The 10,365-nt window shown below is 44.0% G+C and overlaps 1 protein-coding gene across 5 annotated transcripts in view; it reads right to left on the minus strand.

Annotated features, from left to right (window-relative positions):
• Nucleotides 1–8,852, minus strand: part of LOC109512903 (galactosylgalactosylxylosylprotein 3-beta-glucuronosyltransferase 1) — a 48,115-nt gene extending 39,263 nt beyond the window's left edge. For 2 of the 5 annotated variants that reach the window (XM_019864996.1, XM_019864997.1), the window contains exon 1: nt 8,366–8,852. The gene's annotated coding sequence lies outside the window, so the exon portion shown is untranslated. The remainder of the gene's footprint in view (nt 1–8,365) is intronic. The other 3 variants (XM_019865001.1, XM_019864995.1, XM_019865002.1) reach the window with 2 other exon arrangements.
• Nucleotides 8,853–10,365: the final 1,513 nt, after the last annotated feature.

Raw genomic sequence — 10,365 nt, forward strand, 5'->3', positions numbered from 1 at the left:
GGAGTTTTGTCTTTTTTTTTTTTTTTTTTTTTTTTTTTGCCTGAAGACAAAGAAGAATATGTGTCTTTGTAGGGGTGTTGGTGGGGGCGGGCGTCTTTATATTAATACACCATGTGACGGCGCCTCCAGTAGCATCCAACCACTGCCTCCTAATCTTGAGCAGTCCTGATGAATGTGAACACAAGTGACACTGCACCGCCAGCTGTCCCTCATATTACCTCCTATTTCCCAGGCAGCAGCACTTGCCTGAGGCTACGTGGCCAAGTACAAATACACATAATGAGATTATGCCAAAAAAAAAAAAAAAAATCATTAAGAACAAAGGGAGAGGGGGCTCATATGAATTGCTTGGCATTAGCGACTGAATTTGTAAGCAGCTATACAGGCTTCAGTGGCAAATATCAGATCATATATATTATTGAACCTTAACACAAATGATAGGAATTTAAATATAACACATTGTTTTTTTTAAATATAAAATTAGTTGATTTCTTATGCAGTATATATATATATATATATATATATATATATATATATAAAAACATGTTTTTTTTTTAATTGAATCAGATCGCTTACCCCCACTCCCACCCCCAAAGAAAGTTATCAAGAAAAATATCAACCTCCAGCCTTGGACAACCGTGACTATCAGCTGTGTGGGGATGTCCGCTGAACCAGCAAAATCTGCAGCAAAATGTATCGGTTGCTACCAATGGTCATTCATCAACATTTCTCATTAATCGATCATGTCGTTTTTACGTCACCCTATTAACGAGCAAACTCACTAACCAAGTAGCAACCAACTATCAACCAATGAAAGCTCAACTTGTAGCCTCATGCTTTTCACACTCGGCAGAGGTGAAAATGTATTCAGATTTTGTCTTGCATTATTTATCAGCTTGCTGGAAACAGGAGAGCGAGGAAGCAAATCGAACATCCATCTGACTCGTGTCACCTCACTCTTGTGATTGTGATGTTGGAGAGTGCGAGTCCTCTTCCTCATCTCAGACTCTTCACCCGTCCTGTCATGCCCTCCACTCTTGATGGCAGCCGTTGTCAGCTTGCCGAAATAAATGCCGATGAATTCATCTGCCGCAAGAAAATCCTGCATCTTATTATTCACTCGCTGGTCAAGAGGTGGTGACGCGCCTCGGGCAAAACAACTGCAGTCCCGAGAGGGGGAAGAGTTGCCGGAGGGAAGTTAACCAGGCTTTGCCAAGCACATGGACACGTTATTCTAATAACACCGGAGAAGCGAGATGAAATATTGACCATCGATACGCCAACATCGGGTATTGATCGTCTCACCGGCCGACACTGAATTTTTGGCTGACAATGTGGGACTTATAAATGTACAATAGTTATTATGTCATTTTTGTAACCATTGGGCTGCACTGCAACTTGCCATTTCTTTTTAATGAAGAATGAAGACTCATAACGCTGTCAAGAATGGAGCTGAGTGTCATTACGTTTGGTTTATTCATCCAAGTGTGACCACCTTTGAAAATGAACACATCATGTTGGACATGATTTACGTTGACAGCCAAAGTGTGTCATCTCACAAAGGAAAGATTACAAATCTAAACAGCAAAGTGTAAGTGACTCTTGCGAAGCAATCCCTCTGGAGTGCAATGCACTTTTCCCCAGCCTTCTCTGCCACACTTTGACACACTCCTGCAAGGCTTCTGTGACGTTGCAAACACTGTGGGATCTCTTTGTCGACTTGCTGGTTGATCTTCACAGCGGACAAAGTCCCTCACATTGAGGAACTTGATCAACATGCATCAATCCATTTTCAACACCGTTTATCCTGAACAGGTCGTGGGATGGTGCTGGAGCCCATCCCGGCTGACTGAAAGGCGGACTACACCCTGAACTGGTCGCCGGTCAGTCGCAGGGCACATATAGAGACGCACATCGATTCACACCCACATTTACACTGTCACTGAGTGGGAACCGATGCCTTGCTGCCCACACACAAGTCAGGCGAGTGAACCGCTACGCCACTTGATGGAGATTATTGACTGATTTCGGTCTTGGTGACGTTGCACTTTTTCGCTTGAAGTCTCTGGATTTGGTCTCCTGGTCGTTGTCATTGAGTCTCCTTAGCAAGTCTGGTCTCATGTCACGCACTCTTCAGTGCGTGACAACTTGATGGGCGATTATATTGAAGTGGAATTGTAATTGGGTTTAAAGTTCTCTCACACACTTTGGATGAATATTTTACAGCTTTTATGGCAATTGTGTTCCGGAAATATTTATGCGATTGTTAAATGGCAAATTTTCTGACTGGCAGCTTCTATCATAATAATACTAAACATGAGCCAACTCTTAGCCATAATATTAAATTGTCGACAGTTATTTGGGACACGGAGGATAAACGCAACCTTTGGACAATGAGCCACATCCTGTTTTACCAACAATCAACGTTTGATGTCTCTCTGCAATTGTCCATGCATCTATTTTCCGATCCGCATTATCCTCACAAGAGTCAAGGGGGGTGCTGGAGCCTATCCCAGCCGTCTTCGGTCTCTGGTTGCCAGCCAATCGCAGGGCACACACAGACGAACAACCATCCACGCTCACACTCACACCTAGGGACAATTTAGAGCGTTCAATCAGCCTGCCATGCATGTTTTTGGAATGTGGGAGGAAACCGGAGTACCCGGAGAAAACCCACGCAGGGGAGAACATGCAAACTCCACACAGGGAGGCCGGAGATGGAATTGAACCCGGTACCTCTGCACTGTGAGGTCGACATGCGAACCACTGGACCACCGGGCCGCCCTCTGCAATTGTCTTTTGGTAAATTATTTAACTCTTCACTTTGATGGAGCTGCATCGTGATTGGTGAAATATTAGTATTGCAAAATATCCCACGGTTTCCATCCTATTTTATGGCATCTTTCCTGAAGCCACAACTATTTTGTACAGAGAGTATATTGTCCAATGGAGTGCAATTCCCCTTCGGTCAAACAATGCACACACGTGTGCGTGTAACTGAAATTGTGGACGATTTTAGAAAACAATGTCTCCATTGTTCCAAGCAATTGTTCTTACCAGTGAAACAAAAGCCACCAACACCACGTTTGCAGAGGAGGATCTATTTTATATTTCGAGATTTTGAGCGTGCATCACTTGCATTGTGAGCTTCCACAGCACCCACTACTGCCCCCCGCCTTCTGTACAGGTGAGATTAAATTACAAGCACCAACATGCTGCCCCGTGTTTCAAACTTCCACAGTCTTGTCCTTAGCTTCCCAAACGTTTGCGCACAGCCCAATCCCACCTTCTTGTCGGGCTTCATACGTGTTATTACAATGTGCAATGACGTGTGAAATGCTGCAGAGCTATCGGAGATGAGCTCTGTGTGTGTGTGTGTGTGTGTGTGTGTGTGTGTGTGTGTGGGTGTATGTGTGTGTGTGTACCCACACTGCCCCAAGTGATGCAGCGAATGTCATTATGTTTTACAAACATACTTGAGCAAAAGATAGCCATGACATTTTAAAATCAAGATGAACAGAAAAAAAAAAAAAAAAAGAATCATTCGCTGTTCCCTGTTGCCTTTCTTCAGCGGTAATTTAAATCATGCCAAGACGACTAATCAAATATTCAAGACCTCATCTCCGTCTTTCATATTTAAAAATATATAAGAAAGATATATAACGTAAACAACAGAGCAATGGACGTGATTCAAATTGGGGGGTGGGGGTGGGGGGGATGTTTCAATCCCAATCTCTTGTATGAACAATAACTGCAGCCTCATGTTATAGTGCTTGTGGGCCGAAAGCGACGAACGCAGATGACACGACAAGGTGTCCGCTTCCATAAGTGAGATGCGGATGCTATTTGCTGACATTGGCACACTGAGCAGAAACTAAATATATGCACAGTCAAAGAGTGCGCTGCCACAAGAGTATGCTGACACCAGTGTTGCAAACAGCTGGGGGCAACACACGCGCACATTCAAGGATATACACAGCACACACTCCTTGCACCGCATGGAAGCTATAGAGGCAGAAGACCGGCCGAGATATTTTTATGCGTTAGCCGTCTCCGAAAAAATGAGAAGCAGATTAAAACAGTGGCAGTTGGATTAACTGAGGATGTCATTTTTCACAGACGTGTTATTTCATCGGATGGATCGAATGAGGAGAGAACACAGTCGGGTTCATTCCACCACCCGGCGTGTGAGTGGCAGCGCCGGATTGAAATTGCTCCCGCATTGCACACGGACATGTATAATTATTTCTAAAACGAGATTAACTGAACATTATACCGAATGAGTGAATACGCTGAGTTGCATTCATAAATAGGCAAGTGAGTACTGGTGTCTGTGGCGCATATATTGAAAAAATAAATAACTGCGAGCATATTTTACCCAGTGTGGCTCATGTCATGCTGGGTGTCAGCTGCCTGCCGGACCAGTCAGAACTTCCAGGCAGTTGGACTGATGTGTACCGACACATGACTAAGGATTTAAAATTGGACTTCAGACCTTTGGCACTATATTCACACCATGCGAGCTTTTTCCGACGCTACGAAATGTCTGAGCCCACTGCAAAATTACACATAGTGGCGCGGGTAAATAAATATTTGGCTAAACTACAGTACAATAATAGAGAAGCCCATCTTGCTTACAGTGGCAAAAAATCAGAAATGCAGCAGCCCGTAAACTACATTAGGAGTCTTTTAATCCCTGAAGGAACTCCTCGATAATCTTAAATTTACACAGATAAGAATCCGTCCACCCATGCATCCATTTTCTAGGCCGCTTGATCTCATTCCAATCGCGGGTGAGTGGAGCCAGACGACTGCGCAACTGCAAGGTACATGCAGACGACCGACCATTGCGGCTCATATCCACAACTACGGGTAATTTGGAGTCTTCAATGAATCCAACATGGATGTTTTTGGATTATGGAAGAGCACCGGAGCATGTGGAGAGGATGCAAATATCACACTGAGTAAGGCCAGAACCGAGACTCCAACCCAAAATCTAAATAAGGATGTTCTTTGAAAACGAAAGGTTTTTTTTTTTCATGACTTGGATTATCTGATGAACAATTCGGAATGTTGCCTGCCTATTGGCCAAAAATGGCCACTGTAGGATAGGTTCCATCTCATTCGCATCCATAGTGAAGTCAAGTGCTATAGAAAATTGACATTTTATTTTAAAAAAAAAAAAATTTAAAAAGTGAACATTTTGACCATCGAAAGGCTAATTTCGATTTCCAAAACACTTTCAAAATCTAAAAAGCTCATTTGGAGACCCATAATAGATTTGTATTTGACTCTTACGATCCCGCTGTACTTTTTCCTGGCAGTATGAATAACCTGACAGAAAAGGGCTGACAAAAAGCTGTTGAAAGTCTAAAAGTACATCCTGTCGCAGAGTCAAGGATCTTCCTTGGCAGGTAACAGAAAAGGAATCGTACAGCCCACTCAAGCTCCCCTTTCCCAGCACCTCTTTTTGTTTGCCTCTACAGACAAGTTGTTAAGAGAGGAAAAGAGAGCGCACTATTCCCTTGGGTCATGAGTGAAAGTGGGTCTGTCAGGTTTTGAGTTTGAGAAAACTCCCCGCCAAGGTGCGCAGACTTCTCATGAAATTCAACTTCTATCTTGTTTATACATCAGACTGTGAATGAATCATTTTAGCTCTCACAATCCATAATAAAAAAAAAAAAAATTGGACCTTATGTGCATCGCCTCAGCTGCTCAATTAAGAGCAAATCGCCAGCATGCTCATCCCAAGGATTATCACCCCATCTTTTTTCCATCAAGACTCTTCTTCTCCTCGGAAGTGCTTCCCAAAGCCCTCCCTGCAGCAGGCATGCATGCAACACAGCCTCCTTCTCGCTCGTGCCCCCCCCCCCACGCCTTTCTTCAGCGGTAATTTAAATCATGCCAAGACGACTAATCAAATATTCAAGACCTCATCTCCGTCTTTCATATTTAAAAATATATAAGAAAGATATATAACGTAAACAACAGAGCAATGGACGTGATTCAAATTGGGGGGTGGGGGTGGGGGGGATGTTTCAATCCCAATCTCTTGTATGAACAATAACTGCAGCCTCATGTTATAGTGCTTGTGGGCCGAAAGCGACGAACGCAGATGACACGACAAGGTGTCCGCTTCCATAAGTGAGATGCGGATGCTATTTGCTGACATTGGCACACTGAGCAGAAACTAAATATATGCACAGTCAAAGAGTGCGCTGCCACAAGAGTATGCTGACACCAGTGTTGCAAACAGCTGGGGGCAACACACGCGCACATTCAAGGATATACACAGCACACACTCCTTGCACCGCATGGAAGCTATAGAGGCAGAAGACCGGCCGAGATATTTTTATGCGTTAGCCGTCTCCGAAAAAATGAGAAGCAGATTAAAACAGTGGCAGTTGGATTAACTGAGGATGTCATTTTTCACAGACGTGTTATTTCATCGGATGGATCGAATGAGGAGAGAACACAGTCGGGTTCATTCCACCACCCGGCGTGTGAGTGGCAGCGCCGGATTGAAATTGCTCCCGCATTGCACACGGACATGTATAATTATTTCTAAAACGAGATTAACTGAACATTATACCGAATGAGTGAATACGCTGAGTTGCATTCATAAATAGGCAAGTGAGTACTGGTGTCTGTGGCGCATATATTGAAAAAATAAATAACTGCGAGCATATTTTACCCAGTGTGGCTCATGTCATGCTGGGTGTCAGCTGCCTGCCGGACCAGTCAGAACTTCCAGGCAGTTGGACTGATGTGTACCGACACATGACTAAGGATTTAAAATTGGACTTCAGACCTTTGGCACTATATTCACACCATGCGAGCTTTTTCCGACGCTACGAAATGTCTGAGCCCACTGCAAAATTACACATAGTGGCGCGGGTAAATAAATATTTGGCTAAACTACAGTACAATAATAGAGAAGCCCATCTTGCTTACAGTGGCAAAAAATCAGAAATGCAGCAGCCCGTAAACTACATTAGGAGTCTTTTAATCCCTGAAGGAACTCCTCGATAATCTTAAATTTACACAGATAAGAATCCGTCCACCCATGCATCCATTTTCTAGGCCGCTTGATCTCATTCCAATCGCGGGTGAGTGGAGCCAGCCGACTGCGCAACTGCAAGGTACATGCAGACGACCGACCATTGCGGCTCATATCCACAACTACGGGTAATTTGGAGTCTTCAATGAATCCAACATGGATGTTTTTGGATTATGGAAGAGCACCGGAGCATGTGGAGAGGATGCAAATATCACACTGAGTAAGGCCAGAACCGAGACTCCAACCCAAAATCTAAATAAGGATGTTCTTTGAAAACGAAAGGTTTTTTTTTTTCATGACTTGGATTATCTGATGAACAATTCGGAATGTTGCCTGCCTATTGGCCAAAAATGGCCACTGTAGGATAGGTTCCATCTCATTCGCATCCATAGTGAAGTCAAGTGCTATAGAAAATTGACATTTTATTTTAAAAAAAAAAAAATTTAAAAAGTGAACATTTTGACCATCGAAAGGCTAATTTCGATTTCCAAAACACTTTCAAAATCTAAAAAGCTCATTTGGAGACCCATAATAGATTTGTATTTGACTCTTACGATCCCGCTGTACTTTTTCCTGGCAGTATGAATAACCTGACAGAAAAGGGCTGACAAAAAGCTGTTGAAAGTCTAAAAGTACATCCTGTCGCAGAGTCAAGGATCTTCCTTGGCAGGTAACAGAAAAGGAATCGTACAGCCCACTCAAGCTCCCCTTTCCCAGCACCTCTTTTTGTTTGCCTCTACAGACAAGTTGTTAAGAGAGGAAAAGAGAGCGCACTATTCCCTTGGGTCATGAGTGAAAGTGGGTCTGTCAGGTTTTGAGTTTGAGAAAACTCCCCGCCAAGGTGCGCAGACTTCTCATGAAATTCAACTTCTATCTTGTTTATACATCAGACTGTGAATGAATCATTTTAGCTCTCACAATCCATAATAAAAAAAAAAAAAATTGGACCTTATGTGCATCGCCTCAGCTGCTCAATTAAGAGCAAATCGCCAGCATGCTCATCCCAAGGATTATCACCCCATCTTTTTTCCATCAAGACTCTTCTTCTCCTCGGAAGTGCTTCCCAAAGCCCTCCCTGCAGCAGGCATGCATGCAACACAGCCTCCTTCTCGCTCGTGCCCCCCCCCCCCATGTCGTGCACAACCACAACCAAGGGACAAAGATGGCAATCTCCTCCTCGTCGCCTGATCAGCATGGAAATTGCCTCACGTCTGTCAAAACTCTTTTGCATCCTTTCAAGTGGGACCGGATCAGACAGAGGAAACAGGCAGAGATACATTGAGCTTTTTTTTTTTTTCCCTTTACCTTTTCAGCGACTTCAGTGTGCGGCGGCTCTTGTCACTGAGTGCGTGCGGCGGGCGGGCAAGCAGGACTCCCATTCATTCCTGGTTGTGTCCCTGCTGTGTTTTGCGTCCCTCTCCCTCTTCCTCCGGCATTCAAAGCATCCTTTTCTTGTATTCCTTCACCCACGTGATGGAGAGATCGTTTTTTCCCCCCTTTTGACTCGCAGGATGTTTTCCTTTCTCCTGCGTTGTGTTTTATTCAGTGGATTCGTAACCCCTTGCTTCTTTTGCTTCCCTCCCTTCTGCTTTTGTCCCCCTCCGTTTCTCTCCTGCCGGCTGGTTGGCTGGCTGGCTGGCTGGCTGGCTGGTGCACTCTGAAGTCGGCCGCTCTATCGAGACGGATGAGGCGACTCGACGCGTGCGAAGGCATATGTGAATGTGCTTATGCTAAGAGGTGGAGGGGGGGGGGTGGAATGGTAGGGGCGAAAGTAGCCTCTTAGCTGAGACTGAGACCACCCCTCCCTTCGAGAGATGAGCTTTCTAATGGCATGTACCATTAAAACCTCAGAATAGGGTGGCTTGCCGCTCGAAGGGGTGGTGGGGGGGAGAGGAGAGAGAGGAAATAGAGAGGGTGTGAGTGAAAAAAAACGATGGAAAAGAAGGCTGGTGACAAAACACATAAAGACAGCCCTGTTTAAAATGTGTAGATCCCCTCCCCCCCATCGCCCCCCTCCTACTTCCTCGGTATGTCTGTCACTGGTGTTATGATGAGAGCGCGACGTCCTGAGCGTCCTCCAATGGAAGTTTGTTTTAAGAGAGCATATCGCACACGCTAATTGTAGAAGAACAGAGAGGATGTTTTGGCGTCACGTCACAACTGCACAGATGTGCGCGCCAGGGATTGGGTGGGATAGGCGGCTGTTTTGCTTTCGGTGCCAACACATTCGTTCCACCTGCACGATTTAATGGGATACAATAAAACTGCCTTCAAATATATGATAAAGGTTCGTTTTTAAGTTTTTTTTAAAAAATAGATATTTCCAGACACACTTGGGGAAAAAGGTTCTTATTTAGAGATAATTAAAAAATATATATTTTAAATCTAATCATATCCCATTGCAAGGCAATTAAAATGAAACTTTTGTTGAAATAGTTTATACCAAGAAACTTGAGTTTAGAGTTTAATTAGTAGCTCATCTACTTTCAGTGCACATTCTGCAATATGTCTGCATTTAATGAGAATGAACAAATAACTCTTTGCCCAAAAAGCATATAGTTTTGCCTTTTCATTTTAAAGTCTGTGGGTCCATTGTGAGCACCCTATTAAATTACCTAAATGGCTCATTTTCTTGATTAGGAACTACATTCAAGGATTTTTCTTCCAAAAAAAAAAAAACCCCCACTGTCCTTTTCAACCTTTTAAGAAATCCAAGTTCCTGTGCCAAACCAGTTAATGTCTTTCTACTCCTGTGGCTCCACTGATTGACAGTGACTGGCTCAAATGCCAATTCCACCGCACTTCCATCCCATAAAACATCTCATTTCAGGCGTCACTGAATAAAGAGCTCGTCAGCGGCGGAGGTGAGACAGCGTCTGGTCAGAGGGTCAGAGGCATCGTCTTGGCCAGCTCACCTCCTGTGAGCTAACACAGCAGACTTGTCCCTGCTTGCAGCACGGGGATTGGAACATAAAGGTGGCGGGACATTACCAGTCCTGGACGCTACATGCAGGGGAAAAATAAGACAGAAGCGGTAAAAGTGTAGCACATGTAAAAAAAAAAGAAGAAAAAAAAGACTCATACACAGACCTCTTCAGTTTTGAGCATAGCCGTATTCTAGAAGCTGCGCACACACACACACACACACACACACACACACACACACACACACACACACACGCATTTTTATGTGACAGGCCACAAGTGCTAATCAGGTCATAACATTGAATATTTGTTTCAAAACAACATTATATGAGTGATCACACAACACGCCAACAACACACTGTTGGGAACAATGAAAACCA

Source organism: Hippocampus comes, unplaced genomic scaffold (genome assembly GCF_001891065.2).
Source record: "Hippocampus comes isolate QL1 unplaced genomic scaffold, H_comes_QL1_v1.1 scaffold276, whole genome shotgun sequence".
NCBI lineage: Eukaryota > Metazoa > Chordata > Actinopteri > Syngnathiformes > Syngnathidae > Hippocampus > Hippocampus comes.